This window comes from Nerophis lumbriciformis, linkage group LG01 (assembly GCF_033978685.3).
Source record: "Nerophis lumbriciformis linkage group LG01, RoL_Nlum_v2.1, whole genome shotgun sequence".
NCBI lineage: Eukaryota > Metazoa > Chordata > Actinopteri > Syngnathiformes > Syngnathidae > Nerophis > Nerophis lumbriciformis.
In genome coordinates this window covers 32,983,632-32,999,560 of record NC_084548.2, presented here as the reverse complement: position 1 = coordinate 32,999,560, position 15,929 = coordinate 32,983,632, and the positions used below count along the sequence as shown (strand labels likewise).

Sequence of the window (15,929 nt, the reverse complement as noted above, 5' to 3'; positions counted from 1 at the left end):
AATCCAAGAGAAAAAGTTAAAGGTCCATAACATGAAACTGAGCGTCATACAGACTACTGTATCCCTTTTCAACATTTTGCCAGTTTAAATGTGGATACTGAGGGTGTTTTGATCGATATAGCCTTCTTCTACGTGGTGGTCTCTAATGTGAAAAACAGTGATCTACTTTTTTTTTTATCCAGCCACTCTCAGTACCTTTTGTCTTATTATTTTACACAGTGGTGTGCCGTCAGGGCCAGGAAGGCCTTCTCTGCTGGCCTAATATAACCAGAAATCATGATCAGACTTAAAGATAAAAGTAATTTTTAAATGACTTTCCTTAAATATCTAAAAGTATTCATATTCTCTTCATGTTATATTATGCTCCTACCATTGCTGTTGTTTTTAGGTTAGAGTTTTTATCCAATCAGAATTCAGCTAGCTTGTGTTGCCCTGCTGTACCAAATCTGCCTTCAGAATCAACAATGCAGTCTGTGCACTGTAAGTGAACGGGCACATACATTTGATGGATAATTTCGATAGCCAATCAGATCACGAGTTGTTGTCAGTAAGGCTTTCTAGCTGGCCTCACGTTGAAAGTGACATTGTGATTGGATACTCACTGCTTTGAGCCATGGAAGTGCTATGCAGATCAGCAGAGCCACACCTGGATCCGTTAGCGGATGAATTTGAGAACACATACAGTTGATAGACAGTTGCGATAGCCAATCAGATCACAAGTTGTTGACAGTAGCCTATCTCGGTAGCCTGATGTTAACGAGACTGTGATTGGATACTCACTTGTCATTCCAAAGTGAGTATCCAATCACAATTTGGAATTTAGCAGGAAGCGGGAAGTGTTGACCCACAAAGAAGGAGAACAAAACTTTGATTAGATGGCAGATATATATTTGCAAGGCCATTTTCAAGAAGGATATTTAAAGAGAAACTACATCTTGTGAGACGATGTCGGTCAACCCCGGAAGCTAGCTCAGCTGTTTTGGCGATGAAATGGGGAAATGCCCGCCATTTCCATTCGAATCAACGAGCGGTATTTTATTTCTTAATTTTTTCACATTTAATATGTTTTTTGCAATTTAAATTTTGACAGTACCACATAAGATATGTTTTAATTGCTGATGCGGGTTTATTGATTTTTAAATGCGCCAGAAAATAACCCGTTTTGTACACTGTTGAGGTGATTCAATGCCGTAAATGGGCGTAAATATGTTCCTGTATAGTATTTCTCCAGCAATGGTCATGTGGTGACATAAATTGTGTTATTTTGAGAGGTAATCTTTGAAGTCTGAGATCACTGAAGGCCTAGGTGGGAAACGTACGGCCCGCCCCTGATTTTACATGACAAGATCGTTGACAATCGTTGATACTGATGCATATTAATTTCCACTGTTTTCGATTTTCAAAATCAAAAAAGCTTGTCAACTGTATTTTTAAATGCACTACTGTTTCAGAGTGTCAAGTATTTAAGATCAAAGTGCTAAAAACAAGGAAAAACTGTTTTACAATATTTGGTACTGACGATACTGAAAAAGCAGGTATTGATTTGGTTTTAAAGTATCGATACTTTTAACAACCCAAGCAATACATTGACAAATGTATTGCAATGGCGCAAATTGGGGCGGTATAGCTCGGTTGGTAGAGTGGCCGTGCCATCAACCTGAGGGTTGCAGGTTCGATCCCCGCTTCCGCCATCCTAGTCACTGCCGTTGTGTCCTTGGGCAAGACACTTTACCCACCTGCTCCCAGTGCCACCCACACTGGTTTAAATGTAACTTAGATATTGGCTTTTCACTATATAAAGCGCTTTGAGTCACTAGAGAAAAGCGCTACATAAAAATAATTCACTTCACTTCAAATATCAGACAAGGTGTATTTATCTGTATTGCTGATGCTTTATTCTGCGGTTAAAATCAATTTCCATATAATTCGCTTTAGCTCAACACTCATTTAAATAATCTATCTGAAACATTCATTCGTACAATACTTTAAAACATACTACAAAGCTATTTTGTCCCTTCTATTCTTACAAAAACACACACAACACATCAATGCAGAAGTGATTCATTTCAAATATTAATTCGAAATTTACACACCCCTCTTTGGAAAAAGGAAGCCACCTTATTCCCTGTCTAGTTTATTGTGGCCCGAATGTCTGGTGCGCAGTGAATCTACAACCACAGGAAACTCCTTAAAATGCACAGTTGTCAGCCTGAAAACCCAATTATATATAGTTTATATTCTCCATTATGTCCAGATATGTCAGCAGTTTCTTGTTTTATTAGATGTTATATTGCAGTCTTAAAAGGGCTGTGAAACTGACATTGATGTCATGTAGCAAGGAGCCTAAGCAGGGTCAGCGCTATGCTTTAAGTGGTCCTATAGAAAATTTAGTTTGTGGTCCCATTTTGGTCTTTATTATTACAAAACCCAAAACCAGTGAAGTCAGTTCCAGCAATGAATAACATGATCGAAATACTGTAAATATTGTACATATTACATATTGTTATGAACGTTACTACATTATATACAGACTTGCAGTGTGTATATAAAATGTTGATTGAGGATTTTGAAGTTGTTTTAGCGGGCTTTGGAGGCTACACCGGTGACTCCCATTGGCCCCATCTTTCAAGCGTTTTTTTAGTTATCTTTAAAATCCTAATTTTAAAAAAGACATGTGTGTCCTTGTCTCTCATAATGATTGTGAATGATTGGCAAAATTACCCCCAAAAATGCAATTCCCCTTTTTGAATACGATGCCACAATCTTGGCACACCTATCTTTGGGCAGTGTCACCCATTCCTCTTTGCAGCACCTCTCAAGGTCCATCAGGTTGGATGGGAAGTCTTGGTTTTCATCCAGAATGTCTCTGTATGTTACTGCATTTATCTTAGTCTAGTCAGGGAGGTGACCAAAAAGCTGATGGTCACTCTGTCAGAGCTACAGCATTCCTCTGTGGAGAGAGGAGAACCTTCCAGAAGAACAACCATCTCTGCAGCAAACCACCAATCAGGCCTGTATGGCATAGTGGCCAGACGGAAGCCATTTCTTAGTAAAAAAAAAAGTTTGCAAAGTTGCACCTGAAAGACTCTCAGACCATAAGAAACCTATTTCTATGGTCTGATGAGACAAAGATTGTACTCTTTGTCGTAAATGCCAGGCATCATAAATACATTAAAAATGAATAAAGCAAAGTATGTATTGGACAAACATCACTTCATATTCTCTACTGCTTGCTAGCGTTACCATATCTGAGTTTTTGTGCAGAAATATGGGGAAATAACTACAAAAGTACGCTTCATTCACTAACCGTGTTACAAATAAGATCAGTTAGATAATACATAATGTGGATATAAAGAACATACAAAACCTTTATTTATTGAATCAAAAATATTGAAATTAAATGACTTGGTACATTTGCAAACAGCTAAAATGATGTACAAAGCAAATTGTAACCTGCAACCCAAGAATCTACAATAATTCTTCTCAACAAAAAACAAGAAATGCAACCTAAGAGAAACATTTAAATTAAACCAGTTGTATGCACGTACAACACTTAAAACCTTTAGTATATCAGTATGTGGAATGAAATTATGAGATGGATTAAATCAATAAATCAAACAATGTACTAATATGATCCAGTTTAAGAAACTCAAAGTGTTAAGAAACTGTTTGAACCACACTATTCAACTAGCAACTAACATCCAGCTTTCATTTGGCCGGACGAACATCACCCAAATAGGCTTGATGAAACCATTAAAAGTAGAGTTGATCATGCATGCTGTACTCCCTCCACCCCACAGGAGGCAACAGCGAGGCATATGTATTACAGTGAAGCAGCAGTGAAATGAGTAGAAGAAGACTACCCATTCAACCCTGGAAAAAAATCTAAATAAATTGCAAAAGTCGGACTTTAAACAACGACTGGACGACAAAGTAAGAATGTTCCGCCCCAAGCATGTGCTCGAGTCATTGTTTTTTGGCGGACCTTACAAGCGACGGACACATTGATACAGATGAGCAGTAACAATGGTAGAAATCCCAACATGTAAGCTTCATCACCAAACTTGGTCAAACATTTGTAAGTGGATATTGTGCATACATATATTTAATTTGTTTTGTATTGAAATTGCTGACTTTGTGATGTCTTTTGTATTTGTGGTTGTGTAATTTTTCAGTAGAGGGCGACAATGCTAATAGTGATAAGTCACATACAATGTTTAGTGTGTGAATGTTGTGAAATCTCTATATGTATAAACATTTGTAGTTTATTGTGTGAATATATTAACACTAAACCTTCTATTTTATTTATGTAAAATGCACAATGGACGTTGTACTTTTGTTATGTTTATTTTATGTTTATATTTTCAGTCTTACAAGAAGTGTAAAAAAATAAAACTGTGGAAGGGAAATTATTTAAAAGAAGGAACATCAATCCTCAATGAAAACTGGAGCTTTTTCTTCATGCTTTTAACTATCTGCACACTCTGGAAATGAGTAGCGAGGGCAGAGTAATGAATGAAAGGTGCTACATAGAGGAATGTGCAAAATGTCACTAGATAGGTATGCCAAGCTTGTGGCATCAAATTCAAAAAGTCTTGAGGCTGTAACTGCTGCCAAAGATGTGTCAACAAAGTATTGATCAAAGGCTGTGAATACTTATTTACCTTAGATTTTTTTTCTTATTTTTTAACGCATTTTTAACACATTTGCAAACTATTTAAAAAATAATTGTCACGTTGTCTTTATGTGGTATTGTGTGTTAAAAAATGTATTTATTTCATTTTGGAATAAGGCTGTATCATAACAAAATGTGTGAATACTTTCCAGATGCATTGTAACAGCTAATGGTGGTTCTTTGGTCAAAATTGCACATAGGTTATATTTTACACATCATCTTCAAGCTGTTTTCTGACTTTTTTCATGTGCACCGTTTTGTGGCCGGTCTTATTTACGTGTCTCCACTTCGACTGTGTCTTCTCCCTGCCAGCCATGTTGCAGTTTTTAGCGCTTTCATATGGAGTTGACTGACGGATATAAATTCAAACTATTTGCTGTTTTGTATTAGAAATGGCAACAGCGGGGATGCATGTGCATGTATAAGACAGTCAGCCCCACTACAATGGCGGACTAGCGCAAAGCTATTTGGGTAAAAAGTACAACATATGGAGGTAAAAAAACTTCACAAATTGGGGAAAATTCCTAAAGGCTCATTTGTAGGAAGTATGAAGGAAGGCAAGATGATTTTATAAATATCTCCGACATGCCTCCATGGTGTGATTTCAAATACACAAAAACCGGTACCAATAGGTAAGACAAGTTTTATTTGCATAATAGGTCAGCTTTAATATGGTTGAAACTCACTTCCTAAAACACATGTAAAATCGTGTAAGGTTTTTGATATATGCACCTTCTAATGTCTCCAAAATGTTGTATATACCGTAGATATAAAAAAACAATAGTTTTGACTTTTTAAAAATGGGATGAACATATCTAGATTACGTGATTGTAAAGCAGTTCACTCTTGCATGCATACACTCACATCCATCCATTCATGAATCCGGTGTTGTGCACTTGTGTCAGTCTTCACGGCGTGATAACCCAGAATCACAGTAAATGGTGCACTCCATGATCAGAAAACTCACAAAATTTACACGTGTATGTCTTGGTTTCAGCAATAAAAAAATGTTTATCAAGCATTTGAAACAGTCGCGTCGTTATGCTTTATTAGGGGGGGCTTAAGGCTTTCTAAAATATCCTTAAACTCTCAAAAATCATTTGGTGTTTTATTTGCATTCAAAAGTTTCGTTTTGTCTTTCTTTTCATTTTTTTTTTTTTTTTTACAAAATAGTGACAACAAATGTAATATAAAATAGCCTGAAAGTGAATTTTAATGAACGTGCAACCTGTCATTGTTCACTTAAATATGATCGTAAATATATTATGTATGTATGTATGTTAAATACTGTATGTCAAATGTAATTTACATTCATAGTGTAAAATAGAGATTATCTGATTTATGTAGGATTATAGTCAGTGGATAATAAGAATCATAATAATACATCATACAAATTATTACGTCTGTGTGTTTCTTTTCTTCGGCTCTGGCTTTCAGACTGGATACAAGAGGTCTGGTAAGGTCCAAAAGCGACCACTCCGCTGGATGGCAAAATAAAACAGCTTTGCCATTTGCCAGTTTTTCGGCCTAACTGTCACAACCCCTGTGCATCCCAATGTGCATTCATCTGTGCGCTGCGCTGAGCGCACCTCCAAACGCGCACCACTCCGGCTGCAGCAGGCGGCTGCAATCAATCTGCAATCAGTCAGCACTCAACACACATGTCGCTAATGAGCTCCCTGGGCTTCTTAAGCCAAAGCAGACCTGCGTTCAGGGCCAGAACGTAGTTACCTGTTCCGTACAGTAAGCCGTAACGTCCAGCTCTATGCACACTCTCTCTCTCTCCGTGTTTTCCCACTTCTGTGCTCATTGTGTGTTGTCCTGTATTGTGTTCCCACAGTCCTTCTTCGCTCCCCGGATTCAAGCTGTGTGTCTTGTCTCCCTGGATTCCCTCTGTTCTCCTTGCTGCCTTCCTGGATCTCGACCTCTCGCCTGGACACAAACTCTGACGCCTCACTCCTGCCCTTGACCTCACACCTGCTCACGGACTTTCGAGCTTGCCTTGCCCTTCCTGGACTTCCGCCTGTCACTCAACACGCACCTTCAATGACTCCCGGTAACACTCAACATAGACTCACTTCACATAGTCGCACACCATACACAATAGAGCTAAACGACGTCATGCATTCTGTGCCGTCTTCTTCCTCCGCTGTACCATAACACTATCGAAATGTTTCTGAATATCATTCCATGACATGTCTTTTTCTAAATTGTTTTTTTCTAAAATGCATTCCTAGAATGATGTTCATTTATTTTACCATAAAACTTTTTACCATTTATTTTTATCTGTGCCCTGATTGAAATGGTATCCTCCAGTTGTGGCTATTATAAGTCCTTTTTTTCAGAGGATATTCATTTTTACAGCAAGTTTTAAAGAGATAAAGTTTAAAAAATGACTTCTAGCAATGTTATATTGATCAACTAAGTTAGAATCGGATGTTTATTTAGAGCGCTTAAGTGCCCTTTAATAATCTTGATTGAAGGTACAGTGTGATGATTGACATACAGAACCTTTTAATTGGCCGCTATTGTCTGCGGCCGTGCACAAATTCAAAACTCCGGATGCCTGGACTGCTACATCCTGTGAACTTGCTCATGCTGTCACAGTGAAAGTGGGAAAATGAATACATGTCGGGAAAATGGGAAACTGCAAATTCCAACAAAGGTGGCTGGCTGGCTAACTTTTCAAAACTTAAACCCAAAGAGGCAGCATGTGTAGAATGTCTCTCTCTTTGCTCAGTGGGCATCAATGTGGTGAAATCACACATGCTTTTAGCTAATCACAAGTGGGCGATTAAAGGCAGGCAGTATTTTTATTGACTAGATTAGTGGTTTGCAAACATGTTCCACCAAGTACCACCTCAGAATACACAGAATACAATAATGACCAACATTAAAATACAGTAGCATAATAGGCTTAAGTATTCATCCAAACAAGGCAGAGGTTTTATTTAACAAGCATATTAAATTGTTTTGGCCACTCTAACATTACAAACAGTTTGAACAGTAATGCTGTGTATGAATATAGGAAAATAAAACACTGTACTTTAATCAAGTGATTATTTGGCATACAACTAGTGGTACACGTACCACAGTTTCAAAATCACTGCACTAGATAGTAACAATTAATGTAAACATTTCAACTATTCAAGGTGATCATTGTCAAATGTGTACAATTGTTTTTATATAGACAATTGTAAGCTTTTGAATATATATAACAACCATATGCGGTAGAACATGGGCATTACATTTATTTAAGTGGCATTACAAATGGTATTAAAAAGCATTAAATTAGATAAGCTGATACCTTTAAAATGATTTGCATGTACTAGGGAGTAAGCCGCCCCTGTCTTCAAAAACTAGGGACACCTCTGTTTCGAACTTTAATCAAGGTTCCTTGAACGGGCCACAATTATGTGCTATGAGGTGCAAAACTAAAACTTAGAAATAGCTTTGTCCGATGCTGCCACAAATAGATGTATCATAGATTTACCTTTCTTCTATCGCCTCAAAATGGTTTATAAATGTGAGCTTTGATGACGTCATCTTCCGACATCGGTGTTGAGTGAACAGTGAAGTGTTTCAAGCTTGGTTTGTCGCTACCAGGGTGTAGGTAATGTTACACATTCCTAATTTGATTCATACCGTATTGAACTTTGACAGAATAATTGATTTTATCTTAACTTTTTTGATGTTGTATTTAACAACTTTTAATAAATTAATAAACATTTTAGTATTAAAATTAAAGAAAAAAATATTCAATATCCTAACAAAATTATGTGACTGGCTAAAGGATATCGTCTTGAATTCCAATTTAATCGTCGGCCATAGCGATAAATCCACTTCACTACATACTTCACTGCACTGTTGTCTCTCAAAAATCGAGAGTGTGCCTTATAACCCCGTGCGCCTAATGTACAGATTAGTTTTGGTTGTGCTTACCGACTTCATAGCAATGTTATTTAGTACACGGTGTAATAATAAGTGTACCCGGTAGATGGTAGATGGCAGTCACACAAAATATATACGTTTGGACTGCAAGATGACGCTAGCAAGCAAGCCCTAAACTTTGATGTTTCATTGAGAATAGAGAATATTACACACGGCGCTCAAAAATCTTTCAAAATGTTTTAGTACGACTTTGGTAAGCTATGAAGCCGCATCACTTGATGGATTGGCGGCGCATCACGGCTACCATAGTCAGACGTACTGCGCTTCAACATACGAGTATTATTATGGTGTGTGTAGACATATTATCTGACGTTTATTTTTTATTTTTTTAATGCAAAACCAACTTTTCTTACCTATTGGTACCTGCTGATGTGTATTTGAGATCTGCATAAGTCCAGAAAATTTGCGCACCATTGTAGTCCGCGCCAACACCGTAGTCGATAGGCTTCTTCATTTTCTCTATCTTCTTGTTATGGGGGCATTCATCTTCCACTGTTGCCACTTCTAATACCATCTAGCGCACAGTTCTAACTTCTATCAGTCAGTAGACTCACTATGGAAGCGCTAAAAACTACTACCGACAAATATGAGGGGGGAGAAGATGCTGTCGAAGTGGAGTCATGTAAACAAGACAAAACGGCGCATCCCGATGAGACGGTCAAAAAGCCACTTGAAGATGGTCTGTAAAACTTAATCTATGCAACATTTTGACCAAAGATCCACCATTACATGTTACGTAGACCACAAGGAACTGTTTTCCAATGTGGGGGAAAAAATCATATTATTACACCTTTAATGCACGGTGGTACAGGGTTTAGTGCATGTGCCTCACAATACGAAGGTTCTGAGTTCAATCCCGGGCTCGGGATCTTTCTGTGTGGAGTTTGCATGGTCTCCCCGTGACTGCGTGGGTTCCCTCCGGGTACTCCGGCTTCCTCCCACCTCCAAAGACATGCACCTGGGGATAGGTTGATTGGCAACACTAAATGGTCCCTAGTGTGTGAATGTGAGTGTGAATGTTGTCTATTTATCTGTGTTGGCCCTGCGATTAGGTGGCGACTTGTCCAGGGTGTGTCAGATTCAAACACTGATGACATCTATTAAACAGACAAAGAAGCAAGAAATTAAACAGAGACAGAATTCAATTTAGCTCATCGAGGAGAAACATCTGGGCTGTACTCTTTGTACAGTCTTCCACCACGCTCTGACGAAAGATTGTACGCCTCCTCTTTTATTTGGACTTTCCCTGACTACATGGCAACAGCTGTTTCTAAAGGGACGGGTGTCGTAAACAGCCGTCGCCTTTGGTTACAAAACAGTTCAAATAAATGGTGTCTTGAGGGGGTCAGGTCCTGCTTCCTCTCCGCTTTGTAGATCTCGGGTGAAGACAAAATCTTCCTGTGGATTACAATACATCAAAGAAACCGACACCTTCATGTCGCTTCCCATCATACACAGTGGAGTTTTACAATCCTTCTGCTTGGTAAGATCAAAGACAGCTTTTGTCTGCTCGCCGGGAACTCATTGAAACACAAAGTTGTGTGATAACTTCGATACAATTATTCTGACAGGTGTACCCCGCCTTCCACCCGAATGCAGCTGAAAGGGAAAAGCGGTGGAAAATGGATGGATGGATGGACCCCTTTAATGCGCCTTATAATTTAGTGTGCCTTTTGTATAAAAATAGGCCCGCTAATTGGCAGTGCGGCTTACAATCTGGCGCGCCTTACTGAAAAATATGATATAAGCGATTATAAACAATACTTATCTAATACATGTGTATTGTACATAAGACCTTTTGTAAGAGATATTTAGTGTTCATGCATTCCTTTTAGCAATAAGGTCTCATCAAAAATAAAGGCCTTTCGATTATTTTTTAGACACTAAATGGGTTACTTTTTAATTTTCCTGAGGGAACTCTCCTGAAGAAATCAATAAAGTACTATCTATCTATCTATCTAGTTTGTGTTTGATTAGTTTTTATCCACATAGCTCCCCAGTGGTGACTGTACTTTTCCTTATCTCTCAGCAAAAACTGATGATTTATGTGCAATCCAAGCTCGAGTTTGTGTGTTATAACGATAAGGCGTGTGCTTGGTCTGTATGCTTTACGAGTGTTTATTGAGACCACAGGTTATAGAGCTGCCCACTAAAGGACCCAAACAGTCTTCCGTGGGAATGCAAAGTCCCGCCAGTTCCCAATCCCATTCCTTATCTACAGCATTCCCATTTGAATTATGTATACTGGCCTTCTGCAAGAGATCACTTACCACTGCTCTGCTTGTTTGACACACAAACTGCAGTAAATTATAACCAGTCTGTCCTCTGCTATAGTATATCTCCAATAGTGTGCTGTTTTGTTAGAAAATATATTGGTCTTTTTCACTGTAGTTTGCAGAGCTGTTTCTTATATTTTGAAGACTATCCATCCGTGCATTTTCTACCGCTTGTCCCTTTCGGGATCGCGTGGGGTGCTGGAGCCTATCTCAGCTGCACATGGGCGGAAGGCGGTGTACACCCTGGACAAGTCACCAACTCATCGCAGGACCAACACAGATAGACAGACAACATTCACACTCACATTCACCCACTAGGGAGAAAAATTGTAGCGACAACAAGTGCAGTGGAGAGGAGGAGACCAACTTCAGGTTTTGCATACACATCTGTGCCTCTGATAAAAGGAGTTTACTGTATTACCAATAGCACAACATGGCCAACTGTCATGTCATGTCATGTCCACTGGACTCTGCTGGGCTTTAATATGCCCTTTCTTCAAGCTTTTTTCACTTTACACGCACATAACAAACTGTCAATGTGCACGCTATCTTTTTTTTTGTTTTTTTTTTTGTCTTCACCTCTGGGGAATTCCCAGTAAACCGCACACATACAGGTGATTTGCGTACGCTCACTAATCTACGGGCTTTGACTATAACTGATAACCCTCTACACCTGGATGCACGCACATGCACACTCACTCGGAGGCCTTTCAGGTACCTGACACACTGATGGTCAATAAAGTGTGTGCCATAGCACATGAGTCCCACTCGCAAAATGAAGGCCGTTAAACCTCACACGAGTGTCTCGGACGAAGGACAGCTGATCAAATCTCTTATGCTCACTCTTACGCAAACATGCTCGGCAACATAAACACTATGCAAATGTAATTAACAGTGTGATTGTGAATGATTGCACCTGCAAGATAAGACGTCTCCAAAAAATAGGACTTTTTCTTCCTCGTGGTGAATAATGGCGACATTGTGATTGTCGAGCTTATGAGATGCAATGCAGGTGTAAGCCACGACTATTACTGTTTAACATTAATGGCTGTGATAGTAATGGAAATAAGTGATGATATTAATAATAATACTTATTGTTTCTATTACTGTAATTACAAACCCCGTTTCCATATGAGTTGGGAAATTGTGTTAGATGTGAATATAAACGAAATACAATGATTTGCAAATAATTTTCAACCCATATTCAGTTGAATATGCTACAAAGACAACATATTTGATGTTCAAACTGATAAACTTTTTTTTTTTTTTGCAAATAATCATTAACTTTAGAATTTGATGCCAGCAACACGTGACAAAGAAGTTGGGAAAGGTGGCAATAAATACTGATAAAGTTGAGGAATGCTCATCAAACACGTATTTGGAACATCCCACAGATGATCAGGCAAATTGGGAACAGGTGGGTGCCATGATTGGGTATAAAAGTAGATTCCATGAAATGCTCAGTCATTCACAAACAAGGATGGGGCGAGGGTCACCACTTTGTCAACAAATGCGTGACCCTCAGCTATTGCAAGGAATTTAGGGATTTCACCATCTACGGTCCGTAATACCAACAAAGGGTTCAGAGAATCTGGAGAAATCACTGCACGCAAGCAGCTAAGCCTGTGACCTTCGATCCCTCAGGCTGTACTGCATCAACAAGCGACATCAGTGTGTAAAGGATATCACCACATGGGCTCAGGAACACTTCAGAAACCCACTGTCAGTAACTACAGTTGGTCGCTACATCTGTAAGTGCAAGTTAAAACTCTCCTATGCAAGGCGAAAACCGTTTTTCAACAACACCCAGAAATGCAGTCGGCTTCGCTGGGCCTGAGCTCATCTAAGAGGGACTGATACAAAGTGGAAAAGTGTTCTGTGGTTTGACGAGTCCACATTTCAAATTGTTTTTGGAAACTGTGGACGTCGTGTCCTCCGGACTAAAGAGGAAAAGAACCATCCGGATTGTTATAGGCGCAAAGTTGAAAAGCCAGCATCTGTGATGGTATGGGGGTGTATTAGTGCCCAAGGCATGGGTAACTTACACATCTGTGAAGGCGCCATGAATGCTGAAAGGTACATACAGGTTTTGGAGCAACATATGTTGCCATCATGTCTCCTCAGTTCCCAAACGTTTATTGAGTGTTGATTAAAAGGAAAGGCCATGTAACACAGTGGTGAACATGCCCTTTCTCAACTACTTTGGCACGTGTTGCAGCCATGAAATTCTAAGTTAAATATTATTTGCAAAAAAAAATAAAGTTTATGAGTTTGAACATCAAATATCTTGTGTTTGTAGTACATTCAATTGAATATGGCTTGAAAAGGATTTGCAAATCATTGTATTACGTTTATATTTACAACTAACACAGTTTCCCAACTCATATGGAAACGGGTTTGTAATTGTGTTTGTTATTAAAAAAAAATGAATCACTATTATTGATTGTATTATTGTTTCAGCTATTATAATTGTTTGTTTTTCCTTTGTTTTAGTACTCAGTTAGAAAATATATTATATATATTTCCACTCAAGATGGCACACAATCGAGTACCCAAAGTCACAGATATTGCCCAATAGTTACCATAACATTGCATAAAGTATAAAGTATTTAACTCTAAATACACAAAAAGGCCTTTGTACAAAATACAATATTTAAAAAAAAATTAATAAAATTGTGATCTAACTGCATGATACAGCTAGGTACAAATCCGGGGGTCCCCAAACAATGGCATGTAGGCCGGATCAACAGTCTGGCCTGCAGAACAGGACAGATTTTAAAAAATATATATATATTTGTTCTTGTTGTTGTTGTTGTTGTTTTAACTCGGGACGTCCCACATGCCAGATTGTGGATCTGGCCAACAGGCCATTGTATATAGGGACCCCTGAATTAGTACTTGGTACCTATCTAAGTATATATATATATATATATATATATATATATATATATATATATATATATATATATATATATATATGTGTTTATGTACGTTATACCGGTATAAGTATAGTACCGCGATACCAATGAACAGAGGTGGGTAGTAATGCGCTACATTTACTCCATTACATCTACTTGAGTATCTTTTGGAATAAATTGTACTTCTAAGAGTAGTTTTAATGCAACATACTTTTACTTTTACTTGAGTATATTTATAGAGAAGAAACGCTACTTTTACTCCGCTTTATTTATCTACATTCAGCTCGCTACTTGATTGATTGATCTGTTAATGCACGCTTTGTTTGTTTTGGTTTGTCAGACAGACCTTCAAAGTAGGATCTATGGCATGCCTGCGTTTCACCAATCACATACAGTCACTGGTGACGTTGGACCAATCAAACAGAGCCAGGCACACGTGGACCCCGACTTAAACAAGTTGAAAAACTTATTGGGGTGTTACCATTTAGTGGTCAATTGTACGGAATATGTACTGTACTGTGCAATCTACTAATAAAAGTTTCAATCAATCAATCAAAAGTGTGAAGGAAAAAAGACACTTTTTTATTTCAACTGTACCTCCCGTCAAAAGCCAAAAGACTGACCGCACAGTTCCTGTCTTCACAATAAAAGTGCCGCTCCATCACGCGTGCGCTAACAAAATAAGAGTCTCCGAAAGCCAAGCTAGCAAGCGACGGAGTTTGCTGCCAATGTATTTCTTGTAAAGTGTATAAAAACGAATATGGAAGCTGGACAAATAAGATGCCAAAAACCAACCACTTTCATGTGGTATTAGACACAAAGGAGGAACTTTTTTTCTCCTCCATTTGAAAACGTGGACATTATCAGCACTACTGTCTGATTCCAATCAATGCAAGTCATCAATATCAGGTAATACACCAACTTTTATTCTTGTCTTCATGAAAGAAAGGAATCTATGTGTTAAACATGCATGTATATTCATTAAAACACCTTTAACATGTGAACAAAAACTGCAAAATAAATCAATATAAATTATATACTGTATAAATGTATGTATGTATATATATATATATATATATATATATATATATATATATATATATATATATATATACTGTATATATGTATATATGATATGTGTGTATATGTATATATGAGGTAGATCCCCTCGACTTGGTCATTTATTAAGTAATTGATTAACGTTGAAAAACTTATTGGGGTGTTACCATTTAGTGGTCAGTTGTACAGAATATGTACTGTACTGTGCAATCTACTAATGCAAGTTTCAATCAATCAATCAGTCAATCAATGCCTACTGAGCCTATGGTGCTGTTAAGTTATTGTGGCTCAATTTGCCTTCATTTTTTTTATTTCAATGTACTATTATTTAATATATATTATTGTTTTAGTTGCTTAAGAGATATTCCTGGCTCTGAATTTGCTCATTGCTATTTTTAGCCCGATTGTAGCTGAGATAGGCTCCAGCGCCCCCCGCGACCCCAAAGGGAATAAGCGGTAGAAAATGGATGGATGGATGGATTTTTATGTGTTTGTGCATTATTTGTTGCCGTCATCATTAAACGAACAGGTTACTCATCAGTTACTCAGTACTTGAGTAGTTTTTTCACAACATACTTTTTACTTTTACTCAAGTAAATATTTGGGTGACTACTCCTTACTTTTACTTGAGTAATAACTCGCTAAAGAAACAGTACTCTTACTTGAGTACAATTTCTGGCTACTCTACCCACCTCTGCCAATGAATCATATTCGGTTCTATACCGCTTCTAAAAAGTACCGGTTCCCCACCCGTCGTCACGTCGTGTCATGCAAACGAGCATGTGTCATGCAGACGAGCATGTTCGGCAGCGCACAATCACGGAGTACTTGCAAGCAGATACAGTGTGTGGACATAAAAAGGAGAACGGACACATTTTGGCTTAAAAACTAAAGATAAAGGTGAAGATACAACACTAAAACGCCCTCAGGAAGAGGTGCTTTAAGACGTGGCTAGCGGCTAATATCTATCCGCAGTCAGCAGTGTGGTAACTACTTCTAACTCACTAATCCTTGTGTCCATGGCAATTAGTAAAGTACATTTATTTCAAG

The 15,929-nt window shown here is 38.2% G+C and overlaps 1 long non-coding RNA gene across 2 annotated transcripts; it reads left to right on the top strand.

The window, feature by feature from the left end:
• Positions 1 to 3,857: 3,857 nt before the first annotated feature.
• On the top strand, positions 3,858 to 6,954 carry LOC133613445 (uncharacterized). 2 transcript variants are annotated; one of them, XR_009816448.1, is made up of 3 exons: positions 3,858 to 4,078; positions 6,113 to 6,418; positions 6,516 to 6,954. It is a non-coding gene; the product is annotated as an uncharacterized lncRNA (long non-coding RNA). The 2 variants fall into 2 exon arrangements; XR_009816449.1 differs by lacking the exon at positions 6,113 to 6,418.
• The last annotated feature ends 8,975 nt before the right edge of the window (positions 6,955 to 15,929 follow it).